This window comes from Bacillus rossius, chromosome 1 (assembly GCF_032445375.1).
Source record: "Bacillus rossius redtenbacheri isolate Brsri chromosome 1, Brsri_v3, whole genome shotgun sequence".
Taxonomy (NCBI): Eukaryota; Metazoa; Arthropoda; class Insecta; order Phasmatodea; family Bacillidae; genus Bacillus; species Bacillus rossius.
Window position 1 is genome coordinate 287,257,401 of NC_086330.1, and position 20,048 is coordinate 287,277,448.

Here is a 20,048-nt window from a genome sequence, read left to right on the forward strand (position 1 = left end):
CCATCTTCTAGTGAAAATTTCGTTGCATAGTGCGCGTGCATTCATTCTCATCATTATTCCATAAAGCGCTTAATGGAGTATTACTTCGGAAAGATAGAAATAAAGATTGTATTTGTTCTTTAAAATCTTATAATTAAATAATTAATATTGAATATTAGTTCATATCATTAAAAATATTTACCTACTTATTCTTAATATGATATAAACTGTGTTAAAAAATATTCAAGTATAATTTCCAGTATATTTATATAAGTGAGATTAAGTTTCCATATGTAAAATTTGCATGTAATATCAATTATAAATTATTTTTATTTAATTAGTAATTTAAATAAAAATATAAGAATTTATAATTAGCATATTAATTTATTAGTATTATTTAAAAATTATCTTGATTATATCACTAAATTAAATAATTTATATTTACACGTGCTTATATTATAATTGAATAGGCCTACTGAGTTTTTATTATTTTTTTAATTTGATTAATTTATATTTTTCAAATCATATATTAATAATCTACTTCCAGTTCTTTTATTTTTTAATTTATATTATTTATTTTCATGCAAAATTCAAATTAGTTTATTATTACGCCAAGTAGGCTAAGTATAACTTCTAACGCGCGTACATAAGTACACACACACGCACAATTATTTCTTTTCTTCTAGGAAATTATACTAACTTTGTCTTGAGAGAACTCAACCTGAAGTGAATCGTAATTCGTCAAAACGTACTTGCTTTATAAGGAACGATTCCTAAGTGTATTGAAGCATAGTCTAAATAATTAATTGAGAACATCGCAGTCCGGGGTACCAAGCCCCTAAAAAAATTTAATTTTATATACATTTCAAGTATAATTGATTGATATACATGTTTATTTGCCAAACAATTCTCCATTCAAATGACAAAAACATTTGAATATATCATTATGAATGACGTTCTGCAATTACCGCTTCAATTAGTCTACGTGATATGCTAACCAACCATGATCCTTCGTGCGGATGAAAATTCTGGAGGTTGCTTTTCCGAGCAAATTCGCAATTGATAGCCCCACGTTTTTAGAATCCAATTTGCATATATGTTTAATTTTTTTTCCACAAAATTCGTGAAATTACCATTATTATTATAATAATTAATAACATTATAATCGTTATAAGTGTGTATTTACAATACAAAATATTAAATTATTCAAACCTACACGATTGATTTTACTTGATTAACCACTCATTAGATTAAGAATATTTTTACTTTGCATAATCTAATTAGTGAGGTAAGCATAATAAATGTTTTATACAAACAACATTTTATTTCGATTGAAAATTAATTGTCGGTGATTTTCCTCATTGAATTGTATATTAAAGAACAATACTGATTAATAGTGCCATGAACCTTTTCGCGGAAAGATTTTCAGCCCAGCTATGTGTTAGAACTTTGTAGCAATGTCTGTGTATCGTGGCTGGCTGGGTTTATGTCAGATACATGTATACTGTCGGAACACCAACCAATCAAAGCCACGCAGCAAACGCGTCCTGAATGGTCTGGTCAAACAGGGCAACGGCTTCTCTTGCAGACGGCCGCCAATCACAATGGAACAATCGCTAGCTCAGGCAAACCTCATTGCCGTCTAATGGGCGATCAGAATTTTTTTTTTTTTTTTTGTGAAAAATAAATAGCCCCTACTGATAAATCAGTGTGATTTACTGGCTGAAATAAATAGAGTGAATTTGGAGTAAGCACCAAACGCACGGAGCGATGTCGGCTGTTGCGAGTCGAGCGGGAATGAGGCCGGCGCGCGGGGAACTCCCGGGCGGAGAAGTGCCGCGAGCGAAAACAGGTGCGAATGATTGCGCTGTTCCGCGCGGGGGAAATGCGGCGGGATCGAGCGATGAGGCGGGGGGGGGGGGGTGGCAGGGCTTAAAGCCACCCTTATTGGCGGAGAAACGTCGCCATTCCCCGAGCGGAAGAAGGGGGGAGGGAGGGGGCACACCTCGCCCGCCACACAGTCACGAGCCTTCCGCGAATCTGTCGGCGCGACGCGAGAGCGGAAACGACACAAGGAACCCGCGAAGAAGCGCGCCCACGCCAGCATTTATACATATAAGTATCTCCAAAGCTATAAATGTGGAATTCTCCTTTTGAAAACCCGTCACCAGATTTAAAATATATTTATATACTTTTTTTTAATGGGCCTTTGAATGGACGAATAAATGTCAGTAGAGAAATGATAGCAGTTCTGAAGCAGTATTATTTCCCCAAATTTGCATAGAGCATACTACAGAGACTTATACTAGGCATCCCAAAGATTTTTGCGGGGGGGGGGGGGAGAGAGAAACGTTGCTATGATATTACGCCAAATACAATGTACGAGGCACATTTGTTCAGTTTAAACAATACATTTATTTAAAACTGACAACACCAACATCATGGTAGCTAAAGATTATCTTATCGATTTTTACAGATTAAAACTGCATCATGAAGTCACCACAAGCCTTGCTTTTAAAGTTCTTGTTCTGTGTTTCACTGCACAAGTTAAAAATATATATTTGGCATGCTAATTTTGCGAGAAATATTGTATGTAAATGATTTCATTTTGTTTGGCGGAATTAAAGACACTCAAAAAGTGAACAAGTTTAACAATGATTAAAGTAAATATAAAATATTGATCTAAAACGTGAACAAACCCCCCCCCCCCCCCGGCCCCACCCCTCAGCAAATAGTAAAACAAAGGTAATAGATTACAATCCACACGTTACAAAAATATATTGTAATCATAAGCAAACAGTTACGTATTTTAATGTGTAAAAAAAAAAATAAGAAGTCATAGTTCCAGGACGAATGTTCTTTTTTTCTCCATTAAATAAATATTCCGTTTCCGTTTTTTATTATTATTTTTACGCTAGCATTTATTCAGATGAAGCTTGAAGCAACACGGAGCACTTGGCCGCGTGAAGCCCTGCGGCGAGCCTCGCTGGGGGCCGGCGGAGTCAGCTCCTGCGCCTCGAGCTGAAGTCCCGTGCGGCGGGCCCCCGTGGGTCGGCTGAGGCGTCACTGATACAACACATTCATGAACTATCTAATAATAGATATTGTGAAGAACGGTTAGGCGAATGGATGGATGAATGCTTTTAAATGTTAAATTGAATTTTTTTTATAAATTACGAACCAATTTATTACTTAACAATTGATTACACTCAAAAATAATGAGTATAATTTTTGTGATATGTTGTATAATGGTGTATCTAGAAAGAATACTGCGCGTAGACATTGCGTAGACTATTATTATTAACACTCACACACATGTTACCTTTGATGTGTGTTATATTAAAATCGCATAAAGCATAGTGTATTTGTGTATGTGGTGTAACAAAGGAGGATAATCAGTAAATAAAAAAAAAATGAATTATCCAGTTAGGGCTTGATATCTCGTCGACAGATCAAGCACATCGGGAAATGAAAAGCCTGTGGTTTCAAATGCATCAAGTTCACAGGCCTCCCTGCTAGGCGAGCCACTCAAATAATGAAAGGGGTCTTTGGTAGTTGTAGATAACTGGATGTTCGTAGAAACTCCGTTATATTCCGACTTCCTAGTTTTGTGCTCGGCTGTATACAAGATAAGAATATGCACATTGAAAAAAGGATAGAGTTTTGGCTGTAACCTTAAAAATGTTTGTAATGTTTTGTTAATACTACACGATGATCCTTATGTGTTCAATTATGAATAAAATTGACTCGGTGGCCATAAACGTATGAAGGAATCCGTAAATTAATGAAGATTCTGGATATGTTCCTTAAATGATTCATGCAATAGAGAATTTTGATTTAATACAATCAATTCTTTGGAGATATCTAAACAGATAGGCTTCCAATGACGAAACAGTTGACAAAATGGAATTATTGTGTTGGCTTATATTTCAAGTCTGTGTTCGTCTGTGCTGTCGTCGTTGTGTTCGTCTGTGCTGTCGTCGTTGTGTTGTCCATACTACCTGTTAGTTTCATCGTTGGGTCCGTCTGGTCGCGGTGTTGTCCAGGGTTTCTTTTTATGCATTATTGAATTTTCTGAATGACAGTCAGTGAAAAATTGTATTAATTCAAGTTGCTGGGTGTATTTTGGATAGAGGGTTTTTTTTAAATATGAGGTTAAAAGTGTTACGAGTGTAGTGAGGAACGCTCCAAGCCGTTGCTGGAGTTTTCGAGAAGCATGGGAGACATGCCGATACGGGACCGCGAGTCCAGTGTCCAGCCTGGGTGCGGGGCAGTCGAGGCAGGGACGTGTTGTCGCCCAGACACGTGGCTTCAGGCGTCACGAGCCCTGCGGTCGCCACCGAGTCGGAGGAAACGACGGCCATTATTTTCACGCGCGATTTCCGTCGCGTGACCCCCTCCAACCGTCCACCCTCGTGCCGCTACAATGTACTGGCTGTTTCAAAACTCCTGGTACACACATTGCAAGGGACAGAACAAAACTGATGAGAAACAAGATGCAGATAGATAGAGAGAGACAGAGTCGCAATGACACAGCCTCCTTGCACACTGATAGAAATGAAAGTAAATTTACGAATTTTCAAAACAATATCATCCTCAAATAAAAAAAATAATTCTTCATAACTTGAAATAACTTAATCTTCTTAGACACTACACTGTAGTTTTTTTTAGTATTTTACTAACATACCGAGAATAATCCTTCGGATTAATGTTCAAAGTAAGTGAACTCAGTGTCCTTTATTTTACGTAAACTGACAAAGATACCTGGATAATTTAAACCATCGTTCTTCGTAAATTGAAGATGAAATGTTTCAACAGTGCGGACTTGCCACTCCTCCTGCAATCAGCAGAGACGTCCGTGTGATCGCTGAAAGGTTCTCTCATTTATCATGCATCTTGTAGGACAACCATCTCGGCACAATCTCTGTGCTTCCCTCACATAGCCACCCGCAAGCCCGTACACGCGGTACCTGTCGGCCTTATCTTTATTCGCGCACCATCCATCCACTTGGAGATCCACGGTGCCAGTGACCACGGCTGTGTGGACTGCGCCCTCCAGCGCTTCACCGGGCGAGTTTGACTTGTGCTTGTCACTGCCTACTCAGATATTCCTTTTGTACTTTAACAAAACATTCCTTTGCAAACCATTTGCCAAGAAGTATTTTGCAATACTTCAAAAAAAAGTATTGTAAATTTATACAATACATTACTATAGTTGTTTTTCAATATTGAAATACGTTTTTAAGAAAAATTTACTGACTATTTCTGGTCGCGCTTTAAAAAAAATGCACATATCTAATTTTAAATTCTAATTTATGTTTCATTCAAACACCTTTTTTTTAAATCATGGAAAATATATTCGATTATTCAATAATTGGACTTTAGTTTTTTATCATTCCAATTAATATGCGCAGTTAATACTGAAAAGCTATTCAGAGAACGGTTTGCCAATAACGTTAACTAATGGAGATACTGAGACAACACGAAAAATAATTTCCAGGGTAAGTATTCAAACCCAGTATACATTGTTTTTGTATCGATACAGTTGCTTTCATGTAAATGTGCAAATTTTCAAATATTTGTAATCATACATGATTATTTAAATTCCATTTACAAAAAAAATACAGTGTAACTTATGTATCATAAATTTTTTAACATCCAGTGTACCTAGATATTAGTGCAAAACCACATTATAACCGACAGCCAAAATACAAGAAAATAAGTTTTTAATTTTTTCTCAATAGATTTTATGAAACCATTTGGTAATTTTTCAACTGAAAATAAACTATAGATTTTTTTAACGTTCATGCAAAACGTATGTCTAAATTAATTTTTCCATATTCATACTCATTAGGAAATAGAATATCAATTTTTTAAAGACTAAGTATTAGTTTTACGTGTTGAAAAGAAATATTTAGTGCTAAAAAACTTTTTAAACTGCTTTCCAAATGGTTCCTTGTAAAACCAGGAAAAATTTTTGACCGGGTGAAAAATATTACAACAAAAATAAACTCTGCATAATGTAATCTGACCAAGATATATGCCAAATTTTTTTCAACTTTGGAAATTTTAAATTTATTTATAGAAAATAAACCGATTTGTAAACACCATGTGGTAATAAAACTCAAAGTATTAGTTTTTCCTGAAATTAACTTAAGATGGTGACATAACGTTTCCCATCACATTTATTTTATTTTTTTACTTCAAATATATATTTTAAAATAGCTTTATGGATTGGCATTATTTTTTAAAAAAAAATGTGAGCATCTTTGAACCACGTTTCAACTATTTGTCATGAGTGATGCCTTAACGTAAATAGACATTATAGCTAGACGCATTCTTTGTGACTGAATAACGATTGCAATAATTTGTTACAAATCCTTGACATTTATACGATTAAAATATTTCTAACATCCTATGTATGTATCACTATAATATTAATAGCGGTTCTTTTTAAGCTGATTCTAAACTATAAAACTTCCCTAAAATAAATTGAAAATATGCTAATATCAACTATTTTAACGTAGTGGTATATCCAAGAACTATAATGAGTTTCTAAGAGGTAAAACTTTTAAAAAAAACTTGTAAACTAGTTTCATTTTGTGTAAACATCAGTAGTTAACGAGCAGCTGACATTTGCCCGAGTATGGATGAGATTGTAGAGTATATCCTAGGTTCAGTGAACTGAAAACTACCCCAGGTTCTAGCTTTTGTTAGGAGCAGGTATTTCTCGCGAAAAAATCTGACAACTATTTGACAGCAATAAGGTATGCCCTCGTCAGCAGTTTCCTCCTTGTGATTGGCGGCCGTCTGCAAGAGAAGCCATTTCCATATTTGGCGGGCCATTTATGACGAGTTTGCTTCCATGCAATTTTTCTGTTTTTCTTGTAACGATAGTGGGCGTGTAGCTGAAAGAGACTCGACTAATCTAATCGTGAAACACGTGATTTAAAACACAGCTGGTCTTGAAATCCTTTAGCGAAACATTCTTGGCCCTAGTCGAAGGGATGAACTTTACCAAGGAAAAAAATGTTAATGTTACATATAATTATAATAAATTTTGTCTATAGTTTCTTATTGGCTTTGATCAGCGAAGAAAGCTATTTCTTCACTTACTCAGCCAATGGAAAATTTCATAATGTAATACAGAACGTTTTTGATTATCCTTAAATAATTTGGCATGTAAATATTTTTTCTTCCACATATGACGCAAAAATGAATTGCAGCCTATTGCATACTATACATTGATGATAAACACTTTCGCAATAAAAAATTATCTCTAGGTGTGACTTATCTTGCAGACGACTGCCAATGTCGACGGTGTAAGCTATTGATGCGATTATAGAATATAGTAGTCTAGTGAGTTTTATAGTTGTTTCACGGAAAATCACTGATCTTTCATATTTAAAGGAAGTAATATTCCGTGAAAAAATATAATATCCCATCTAGACTGCAATGCGGTGTGTCTGCACCAGCAATTTCTACCTTGTGATTGGCGGTCGTCTGCAGGAGAAGCCATTGCCTTATTTGGCCAGGCCATTCAGGACGCGTTGCTCCCGCACATAATTTCTATGATTCTAGTGCTGACAGTTGCCGTGCACCTTAAGATAACTTAACCAATCACGAAACACAGAAAAATCTACTGTTTTTTTACCGTACAGATGGTCTGGAAATGTTTTCACCAAAAATCACTCATCCTAGGCAAATTGGCCTGAATTTGACTGATAAACTTCCATAATTTTAAAACATATTTGAGACTTGAGGTCTTAAGAATCCCCAAGGCTGGTGTACGTCTTTAAATTTGGGCCCTGAACAACATCTTATTGTTAATAATAGAGAAAGTATTTAAGATGGAACACTGAGATTTTGGATTATGTTAAATTTAATGAAGCTGTGCAACCACCACGGATTTAGTCACTGTCACAAAATTATTTCATTGAAATAATTCGGGGTAACACCTTTATTTTGTCACCTACTTTTGTGACGTGTTAATGCCTCCAAATATTTCAATTAAATTATTTTGTGACAGTGTAAAAACTCGCTGTGGTTCCAGACATGATTCGGACGCTCAGTGTCCAGTCTCAGTTGTTTGCAACTAGAGAGCCGTGCACACTCGCAGACAAGCGTGCAGCCACGCGCCGCTCACCTGGGCTGTCCTCGGGTTGCTCGGCGGGGCTGCTGGGGAGTCGTCGGCTCTCCTGGGGCGCGTGCGGGGCGGATGTCGAGGAGGCGAAGACCCGGCGCGGGTCCGCGCGCCTTTATACCTCCCGCGCGCCCCCGTGCGGCGCCGCGGCGCGCCTGCGCGTGCGCTCCCCTCCTCGCCCCCCTGACGAGCCGCCCGCTCTCCCGCCTGTCCCCGTCCCGCTCGCTGTCGCTTTGTCTGCTAGGGTTTGGTACGAACTCTGCTGCAAGGTGGCTCATCTCAACCCGGTTACATAAATAACACGCCAAATCTTTGTTCAAGTAATCAATTCTTGCAAAAACTCTCATTTATTTTCGGATTGGTAGGTTTTTACAACTTTTAAACAGATCGTTACTAAAATGATAAAAAAGGCATGATTTAAAAAAAAAATCCTAAATTTTTTAAATATTTAAATTATCACAGATATTTTGTTTCTGCCGATGAAGAATCACGGCCGAGCTGCAAACTTCAACCATGTTCGTGGACTGATCGGAGATAAGTGAATATCACGCTTCCCGCCTACACGTGTGTCGCTGGTGGCCCACGTATCTCTCCAGGTCAGACGCTCTGGCGAGTGTGTGTGCATGTGCGAGGTGTGGGCAAAAAAATACGGTGGGTGAATTTGTATAGCAGCAACTTCTGCAGTTAGATCTACTTGAAGTAATAAGCCAGATAGCCCGATCCGTTGAGACAGTCAGTGTCCAGTTTGAACAGGTTGTGACTTGTCAGTCGGCTTCTAGAGCCTACCGTGTCTATCGCGCATCATAGATAGAGACCCAGAAATTTCGCGTATTCGTCTGGCCTTAGGGTAGAACTGAAAGTCATATGTGTGCCCAACCCATGTATTTTTTTTCCCATTGGTTTATTTCTTTGTGAGAAAATTTTTATCCTTGTTTATTGGCATTACCTGATTCGCTTGCGTCTCTTCTAGCTGGGCATCGCTGGCTCATAGTGGTAGAGGGGCGTGTCCAAATAACTGCGGTCCAATCATAAACGCAGTGCGAGAGTGTGAAGGAATTCATTCAAACTTGCGACTTAATGAATGTGCGAAATTTCCTAATCTCTAATCATGGTTTTCTAACAACAAGCTAACATTAAGTTTTATTTGTATAGAAATGGGTCAATGTCTTCCTCCTTCATGACGACAACGCACCGTGCCTCAACTCGCTTCTGACCTGCGAGTTTTTGGCCGAACGAAAGGTTCCTGTCTGTCCACGTACAGAAATGCTTCCAGACATGGAACCAACATTGGGATAGGTGCGCATCGCTAGCCAAGGAGAGTGTTTTGAAGGAGATTAATTAAAATTTCATGTATGCATATTAGTTTGTTCGTAATAATATTGTTCGCCGTATTTTTGATCACATCTCGTACTCGTTCAAGGCGAGTGTCGAAGAAGTGGAGCAAGTGGAGGAGCTATTCCAAAGGTTGCCGGCCTCTGCGGTAGGAACGCAGGTCAGTTTCCCAGTCAGCCGAACCCCGCGTAGGGCAAGCCACAGCTGCAGCCAGACCACGGACCCGCGGAGTCCCAGCCCTCTACGTCCATGTGCGAGACGCAGACACTATCGGCTGACTGTGGTGATAATACAGGAGTATAAGAGGGTAGCAATGTGCCTGAATAACAACAATAATAGAATCTGAACGACTTGACAGAACTCGATAGGGTTTGTTTTGTCGGAAAGGTATTTTCATTCCGGAAACCTGAATGTACAGAAACAGTCGAAACAGAGTATAGTTTTTTTAAGTGAAAACTTCTATAGGAAGGTTTGGATAGGGAGTAAATTCATGTAAGTCGTCATCGACATGGACACGTGACGTGTTAACGATAACACTATATCTGTTCCTATTAGTATAACTTATAGAAGTAACTATTATTAAAATTAATAATAGAATTAAGAAAATACAAATATAATTTGAAAAAAGTAATGCTAACTTTGTAAAATACAATTGTGTAACATAAGAAAAAATGTTTTTGATAAAAATCAGAGACTTTTTCGCAATTTTTACGAAAAAATATTAGCACACAACAAATTTGTTTTATCACGTTAGTAAAATAACTCCTGAATTACTATAAAATACACATTGCATAGTAATTATAAGTATTAAAAAAAATTACGATGTTCTTAATTTTTAGGTTATATTGCTACAAAGACTCCGTTTTCTTCGTTATTCAAAATATATATCTATATGAGAATATTAATATATTTTATACTCACTTTTTACTGCACAGTAATCGTATACATAAGATTTAAAATAAAAATTGAACAAAATCACAATTTGATCACTGTATACACAAATTCGATTCACATATGCACAGCACTGGTGTACAGGGACTGAAGACGCGTATTAATAAAATATGTATTGGTATATGCCGTGTGCATTACTTGTCAACCTGTGTTATGAGTACTGGCTGCGCGTGCACCACTGAGTTTATCTATATGTATGTGTGTGTGTCTACATATATATATATATATATATATATATATATATACACACATAATACTCATTCACTTCTGTCGGCAGTCCTCATGACTGCTTTGAAATTTTTTTTAATAGCAGATGGTTTGATTAAATAATTGCTTAAAACCAATTAATAAACAAATATAAAAATGTTGGCAGTAAAATTATTAAAAACACATAAGAAAAATATATGTGGTAAATGAAATATTAGAAAGAGAAATATGCTACAATTATATTATAATATTAATTTATTAAATTTTATGTTATGCAACTATACAATAACGTCATTATAATATATTTTATTCTAATGTATTTTTGTTATAAAGGTTTTTTATGTGACTTTAATAACTTTACAGTCAAATTTACTTCATATTTGTTTATTTTTCTGTTTTAAGCCCCGTTTTTTATGAAAAACCTTTTTTTAATTTATGTCGAGTAAACTTGAGACGGAGCATAAAAGTCAAGAGGGATAACTTTACAATAAAAGCTTTAAATAAATACAGCAATGAGAAGGTAACGAAGTAAACCAGCTTGGAGCCGACAGCGGAGTGGAACAACAGGCGTGTGATGGCTCGAGCCCGCGCTAGTCCGAGCGCAGTTCGAGGAACTATTGGCAGAAAAGTGCGAACCATCGGAAGTGGTTTCAGCTGCACTCTTCATCCAGTCGCTCTCCATCCGGGTCTTGTCACTTATATTGTCTATTAAATGCAATTCCAAGTGCAAATATATAACAAAATTTTAATGTCGGCGTGTTTCACCAAAGCGAATAGATGCTGTAGAGGTTGATTTACAACAGGTTTTTTAAACGCACCACCTAATGCGGCAATGCGTTCAGCCCCGCTCTTGTGAACGGTGACTACCCCCGGTCAGAGCTGCGAGTGCGTGGTTCACATTGGTGCGACTTGCGCAGCATCACAGCTACGATCTTTTCTCAGATTCGCGGTATAGCAGAGTAGACTTGAACCACATATACATCTGCTCCACGTAGACGATGGGACTGCGGGGCTCTTGACACGCCCTTGACGACCCTGAGCCAGTTATGAACAAGGAGAAGTGGGTACCGAATCACATGAAACTAGCAAAATAATGTGACCTTGGTTTCAACCAATGAGGATTCCAAAAAAAAACTCTTGATTATTAATAGGCAATTGGAGTTAACCCTGGAATGAAATAAATCCGCAAGAAATTTGTGTCTACGTATTACAACCTATCCACACATAAAACATTTTCTGTACATTTACAAAGATTCTTTTGGAAACCAGCTGTCACGAAATAGTTTCTTATACAACAAAAAATATTTTGTAACTTTGTGCAACACATGGCTATGGTTATTTTTACATATATCAAAAACGTTTTCGAGATAATACTGAGTATTGCTTACGATTATTGGCACACAAGTTTAAATTTTAATTGATAGTTCATTCAAGCATAATATATTTAAACACTGAAATAGATAATCGAATATTCAACCATTTGACTTTATTTAGTTTTATTTTCCTTATTGATGTGCGCAGTTAATACTGCAGAGCTATTCAGAAAACGGTTTACAAATAACTTTATCTATTGCAGGTACTGGGACAACACTAAGCATAAATTCCCGTGTAAGAATCCGAACCCAGTATTACTGCGCACACCATTTTATAGTGGTATAGTTGTTTTAATGAAAATGTACAATTTTACAAATATCTGTAATTTTACATGAATATTTATGTTCTATTTACAAAAAGAAATTAACAGTGCATATGTTGATATAACTTGTTTTACTCTTGTGACGGTTGAAAGAGCTACAATTATTTCCTAAAATCTTTTCGTTCCATGCTAACTGCTTTCTACCTTCTCAGAGTTTTCATTACACTGCTACAAAGTTATTATGTTATCATGCTATGTCTAGAGGCCTGCAAAATTAGCCTTAATTTGGGGCCAAGTTAGTGTCCACAAACATGTATATGATACATAATAGAGTCAATTAAATGTGTTTACTGGCTGCTAGCCCATTTAACCTTCTCTGTGTGTCACACATGATTCGGCTATGTGCTAGGCGTTTGTCAGTGGCTTTTTTTCAAAGCTGGTAACTGTCCTGTGATACAGTAATGGATCATTCAAGCGTACAGATATTTACAATACATGCTGTCACAATAATAACGTGAATCTTGCACGTCCGTAGTAATTGCGGGTTGCACATAATTGGGAGAACACTTCTCCTGGTTTAGCGTTGTCTCAAGGTCACCCACGGACTGTCGACAACACTGCTTGTTGTACAATCATAAAGTTAAGAAGATGTATTTGTGCTTCGAGTACTTGAGAAAGGAACAATATTTTAACATGCATGCTATGGTGCAAAAATGCGCTTAAAATTTTAATTGAAACAAATAACTAACGGCAGGTATTTTTTGTTAAAATCTCTGACCGCTTGTTAGACTAACTACACTCAGCTGATTCTCGCCCCAGTGATTTCTTCGTTGCAAAAGGAGCCATTGCCTTATTTGGTCGGTCCTTTCATGATGATTTGCTTCCGCGCTGAAACTCTGTGATTCGTGAGCTGACAGTGGGCGTGAACATACAATCTATTATTTCAGAAAGTAAAAACTCCAGTGCTTTGGGTCCTGATAAGTTAAGTGTAAACATACTAAAATAACACAAGTCAAAATTGCGCAAAACTATAGCTTATATAGCAAATTTAAGCTTAAGTTTAAGTAAATTTCCTGAAAGGCTAAAGGAAACTATTGTTATATCTTTGCATAAAGGGGTTGCTTTTCTTTTTTGAATTTCAGTCCAATCTCGATATTATTTAACATCTCTGAAATTTTAGGAAAAGGTGTTAAAAAATCCATTAATGTCATTTTTAGATAATAACAAAACACTATAATTCAATATGGGTTTAGAAAAGGTTTAAATACAAATGATGCTTTAAGCTTAGTAACAAACTTTGTTCACAAAGCTATAGAACCAGATAAAAATTGTGTTTGTGTAAATTTTGATCATGCATAAAATACTTTTAGATAAATTGGATAAAGTAGGAATAAGAGTTTTGGCAAACACTTGGTTTAAAAGTTATTTATACGGTAGGTCTCAGAGAGTATATGTTAATAATATATTCGGAAACCCCCAAAATATGAATATAAGGGTTCCACAGGGCAGTATTCTTAGGTCAATTTTGTTTCTGGTACAAATAAATGATTTAACATTGAAATAGAATGACAGATTTATTATTTTGCAGATAATACTGCAATTTTATTTTCTTCTGAAAATTGGCCTTATGTAGTTAAAACAAACTTTAAAAAATTAAAGACTTATTCAATGATAGTTTTCTTGCTATAAATATAATTAAAACAAATATATTACTTTCTCTGCCAACATTAATGGTAAACCTATCAAAATTTAAATTAAATTTCATGTATGTAATGAAATAAGCGTTAACTGCGAAAAATGTAGTCATAGAAAGAGTAAAAAACCATTAAATATTTACATTTAGTGTTCGACTCTTATCTGAAATGGGACAAACATGTTTCTTAACTTACAAGCAAAATTATAAAAAAAAAATTGTGTATAAATCTGTTGAACTAAGGTCTATATTATCTCTTTGAGGATTTCTAATGGTTTACTTTGCTATTTTTCAGTCTGTTCTGCAGTATGGCATTCTGGCCTGGGGAGGAATGAGCAAAACGTCAATTAAATCACTTATTAAAAATAAAGAACATATTATTCGAATAATGTAAAAAATAACAAGCATCCAAGGAAAATTTCAAAATTTTTAGAGTATTTGATATTAAAATATTGTATATTAGAGCTGCACTAACGATTATGTATCGAATGGAAAATCGGTTACATTACGTAGATCATAATTATCCTACATGGCATAGACAGACCGTAAATTTACGTATTCCTCTATTTCCTAAAACAATTTCACAGAGATCTTTAGAATTTTTGCTTCCAAAAAGTATTGTTATTCTTACTGAAAAATTGAAAACAAAATATTATTTTCAAATTAAAATTATGTCAACCTTTGTCTGAATAATTTAACCGATGAAGAGATTTCTGTGATATTAAAGTAAGGTTTTATGGACTGTAGTAATTAATGTACTTGTACTTTATACATAAATATAGATTTTTCTGAAACAATGTTATACATGATCTTGTATTTGACTTAATTGCTCTTTTTAACATGAAACTTTATAAAACGTATGTAACATTTCTTAAGTTATTTTTATTTATTTGTCTATTGTTACAATTTTTTAATGTTTACATAAGCAAAATACCGCACGTAGCTTGCTGTTGTGTGTGCTAAATTTCCTGTTCAATTTAGTGAATTTTAACCAAAGTGAAAAAATAAGAGGAAAAAAAGTTTATTATGATACTTAAATAAAATCTGAACAATCACGAAACACAGAAAACGCTACAGTGGTTTAATACCTATCTAATCTTGAAATGTTTTAGGGATAAATATATGCTCAGAATTAACAGGTTGGGTTTATAAAAAAGTTACATCTGTTCGAATGAATTTAATCCCACTGTCGTTAAATTTACATTGTGTTTGTTATAGCCCCGGGCAGCACATGTGCCTTTGTTGCACGAACACGCGATGGAAGTGTTTTAATCCGAATGCAACCCTCTGATTAGAAGCTATATGGTTATTTTCAAGTCTCGTCATCAATTACCGAATCGCGTCATATTTAGCGTGGAGTTTATCGCTTCCCCGCCCCTTCACCACTCACACAAACCTGTCCTGAACCAACACCAATTATTCACTTCATAGAGCATGTTTCCTCTACGCCACTTCATTGGGATGGCTATTTCTTGATTCAGAACGTATCAATACATCTAATTTGTTGACTTTGGTAGTCAAATGTATTTCATTAATCACTTTAGGACCAAAATTGAAAAATTCTGTAACCGCAACCAGTAAACTACACACGCACATACATACATATGTATATATACATATATATATATATATATATATATATATATATATATTGTATTTAGTGTTATTTTGACCAACTCCTTGATGGACTAGGAGCCAAAGACTAACATCCAGGAAAACATCTAATGATTTTATGTTTGGATTTATTTCTAGTAAATCAGCTACCTCTTGTAATAAAAGCGGTAATTTGTTTTATAAGTTGTAATAAGTCAAGAAATTAACTTAAACAATATCTGCTTGAATAAAAATATCTTATTGAGTTCATTTTGATTTTAATAATTTTTTTTATGTATATATCACAGCCTATGTAGATAGAAAATATGTACTGTTATTTTATTAGTATGCAGACTTAAATTTAATTTACTTACATTAATTTTTCTCTGTAAACAAAATTTTTGTTTAAAGCTCAGGAGCTAGCACAAATATTTTAATGGAATCACAAACTAGTAAACATTATACGTGTACGACTACCTAGCTTACCATTAATCTACATACTTCCAAGTTAACAGCAAAACACCAAATTTTATAAACAGCTTAAAACTGATATTTTTAAATTAAAAATTCAAATTTATTGCGTGAGAAATATATATAAAACTAAAAAAATAGTTTTTTTTAATGTTGTCTTAGTAAGATATTTATTTATCAATTTATAAATCAAAATTTTACAGTAATATTGGTTTAATATTACTTGCGTCTAGATTTTGTTATCAAACAATCATAGTTCATTTGGAACCGTTTAAAAATACTTCTTTTAATTAATTAATAAATTTACATTTTGTTTAGTTTGTATTTTAAGTCAATAGTAAGAGCAGTTTTTGAGTTAAATATTTTCGTACAGGTAATATTAAACCTTTTTAATATTCTATTTGTTTAAGATATTTAATTTGTCATCAGGAATATTGTTTAGTATATAATAAGTACAAATTCATAAATATAAACTTTTTATTTTTTATTAAGTTTGTGATCTTTTTAAATGTCTCACAAAAATATGGATTAATAATAAAATTATTATGTTTCCAAACATTCTACAGTTTTGTAATAACGACGTATTTTAATCTTTCGGTGGAACTTTCTATAATACTTTGATAAACATATATAAGCCAGACTTTCAAGAACGCTTAATTATCTACGAGAGAGCCCTTTTTTTTCAATTTTGTAAAAAAAATGTTAATTATTTATACACATAGGAAAGAGGAACCGTTTTACTAAACATCCGTTCTTTCTTATTTTTTTATTATCTCTAGCTACCGGTATCACATTAGTAAGTAAATATTTTTACAGCTCAAGTTTAATTTTAATTTGTGCAAAATACAGATATCTAAATTAATTTTAAGTTTTAAGAAATATCTGACCTTTAAATCCAAATTTATTTAGCCAATGCTGTGTAATATAATGTCAAAGATAATTACAGAGGACTGATATGATATTTGTAGCACAAAGATCAGGAAACAGTGTTATATTCGTTTCAAGTGTATTTGTGAGAATTATAATTGTTGAAAACTAGTTATTTAAATGTAACCTAAATAAAAAAGCCAATGATGTTAATTTTGAAAATGAAAATATCTACTTAATAATTTTAATTACTTATAAAAAGTGTGTAAACTCAAATAATACCAATAATAAAATACTAGCCTACTATTTCAGATCACGTGTTGGAACACCCGAGGGAGAATGAAGCGCGCAGTAGCGCTCGGTCGATAGGCAACCCCGCGCGAAGCATGTGCGCTGCACGTTGCGGACTCCGAATCTGGCAGGCGGCGGGTGATCGCTGGCCACCACGGAAGGAAGAACGGGGTCTTGTCGCCAGTCATGAGGGGCGACGAAGGGGGACCGAGCATCGTGGGAACTAATGGAAGGAGGGGGGGAGCGGCAGTACACAGAGAAAACCCGGCTAGCTCGTGGCAACGCGCACTAATTGCGTGGGATGGGTTCTGACTCCACCGGGTAATGAACCCGGGCCAGCTTGGCGGGAAGCTAGTGAACATACCGCTCAGACACCGCAACCCCTTGCAGGTAAGAGAGAAGGCTCAAGTGCTCTTCGTCTCAACTGAGCACGTTGCTTCATTCAGTGTTTTATTGTTGGTGGGTTTTTTTTTGTTACGAAAGTGCAATTTCGAAAAAAATACTTATATTTTTATAAACAGTCAAATATATAAAAATAAAATCATGTGAAACAGTTCTTAAGAGGGGTTAGGATTCCAACTTGTGCACCACAATAATTAGTATTAGACTATTTTTTATTATTTCTGTTTCTTTATACTGTGAAGGTTTTACACTCTATTAATTTCATCGCTGGTTTATGAATTACGTTTGTTTAAAACAACACTTTTAAACGCTCTGACTGAATATTTTTGACGCATATAGACGGCACAAACTCACACTCCCTGGACTCGAACCCAGAACCTTCACACTCAGGGCGGGCTTGCATACAATCGATCTGGACTTTCAATGCGATAAGTAGTATTATTCTGTTTCTTTGAAGATTTTCAAGTGTGTTAGTCTATTTCTAGTGATTCATTCCCATATGTGTATGAGGTGTGAATGTCCCAACCATGGCGGTAGGAAGTCAGAGAATGGATGTTTGCAAACTTTGAAATGTTAATAACTGAAGTTAATGTGAAAGTTAACCCCTATCCCCTTTCCCAGAACATATTTTGTTATAGTAAAATATTTTCTTAACGATACTCACTTCATGATGTCATTTTTACTATTCTTCCTAGCGAGTTCCATTTAAGCCATTAAACAATCCTCTAGCATTAGCCTTTATACAGCTACGGTTTGTTCCGCTAACGAATTGCAAACCAGAGTGACTTCAATTTTAGAACACACGACCGCTCCAAGACTGATTCCTCCATGGCCTCAACGGACTACAGCGACGTAAGCGCTTCCTGTGCCTTCCCGTGCCTGCTCTTCTCAACTCCCTCATGCTGGGATCACGCGACGTGAAGGATCCGATGGACAGCAAATATTGCGTTATTTTGAACATGTGGCTTTTCACCGCACAACAAACAGAAACAAACCATTAGATATAAAAATTTCTTACCATAAAGCTGGAGTCACAATATCATGACGGACACGACACGACACGATAGGCCCGACATGCTCAGTAACCAATGAAATACGGCGTCACCGTGACATCAACACAATGAAATACGCGCCCAGTAAACCCGCAAGACGTAGATCCTATTTCTAAATTCGTCGTGTCGTGCCGCATGACGGAAAGCAAGACGGAAACCTTAGAAAACCAAACTTTAAAACTATTTACCTACTTGGTAAATCTTTATGCTGAACAACGAAATTTCGTTTTACGTGTGTGTAAAATTGCATAGTTTTAGTGTGCCATCAACTGTTTGTGTAAATGGATATCATCGTGTTTATGGTTAACGTTATTATTCTACATTAAGATAAGATTCAAATTTAATTTTTGCACAGAATTTATTTTCTGTCCCTTATTAATATATATATATATATATATATATATATATATATAGCTTTCTTCACTGTATCTAAAATAAACTTAATTTCACTTTGTGCCAGAGAAGACTAAATGTTATAATAAACTTTCAACAGGAAATGAAAGGTTTCTGTAGGGCTTACACTGTTTTTAGTGTATTCCATAATGCATTTTATGGACGCATTTGGCTTGGGAAGATATGTACTACAGCCATATTAGAGTTCGTCGTTTTAAAGATGTAGTGATGTGACCCTACGTACTAACTCTGTCGTGCTGGAACGATGCATGACGTATAATCGGATTTGTCGTTTCATGTTATTCGTGGCATTTTTACTCCAGCTTTACATTTGCTCTGCATATACGACAGATATCAATGTCTTCAAGATAGTTTTATTTTACACGTGTGGAAAAAATTGTTTATTACTAATAAAAAATTTATTTGCATAACATATCATCGTAGGTTAACGTATTGAAAAGATTTTGCAAACCGATTTAGTACACAAAACCTCAAAAATTCACGAAAAATTATTGTATTACCATTGCACCAATCCAGCCATAATTTGAAAACCTAATTTTGACGAACATTCCAGTGACGTCATGCACAGGAAGCTAAGGAAATTTAAAAAAAAAAATTAATCAGGAAGTCTGTTGCCCCCGCGCATCTTGTCAAACGTGATTGGTTAGAATAATAGTGTATTCGCATCGCGCAAGACGCGTCGCACCCGTCGTGTTGTGATTCCAGCACGAGTCACAAGAAAACCGGCGTGTCCCAGGTGTACATTCTAATAGTATCAACTGTAAGCTTTAGAGTTTTGGTTCAAGTTCACAACTAAAGAGTAGCTCAAACTGTTTTAGATAAACGCAAGCGCGAGTACTGCTTTGTTGTTTTCTCGATTGCAGCGCCAAAAACATAAAATAGTGACTCCAAAGCGTAAAGCGTTTTGCGTTCTGCAATTTGTGATATCAGTTCAACGTGCGTTTCATTTGTACGAGAGTGGTTGAAAGTCGCTGTGCTTGACCGTTGGATTGGTCGTAATTTTCGAGACGTCAGAGG

General features: G+C 35.4%; 1 protein-coding gene across 1 annotated transcript in view; it reads right to left on the reverse strand.

Moving 5' to 3' along the window:
• Nucleotides 1–8,204, reverse strand: part of LOC134530132 (neuropeptide F-like) — a 67,843-nt gene extending 59,639 nt beyond the window's left edge. Inside the window, exon 1 of the mRNA XM_063364750.1 lies at nucleotides 8,126–8,204. The gene's annotated coding sequence lies outside the window, so the exon portion shown is untranslated. The remainder of the gene's footprint in view (nucleotides 1–8,125) is intronic.
• Nucleotides 8,205–20,048: the final 11,844 nt, after the last annotated feature.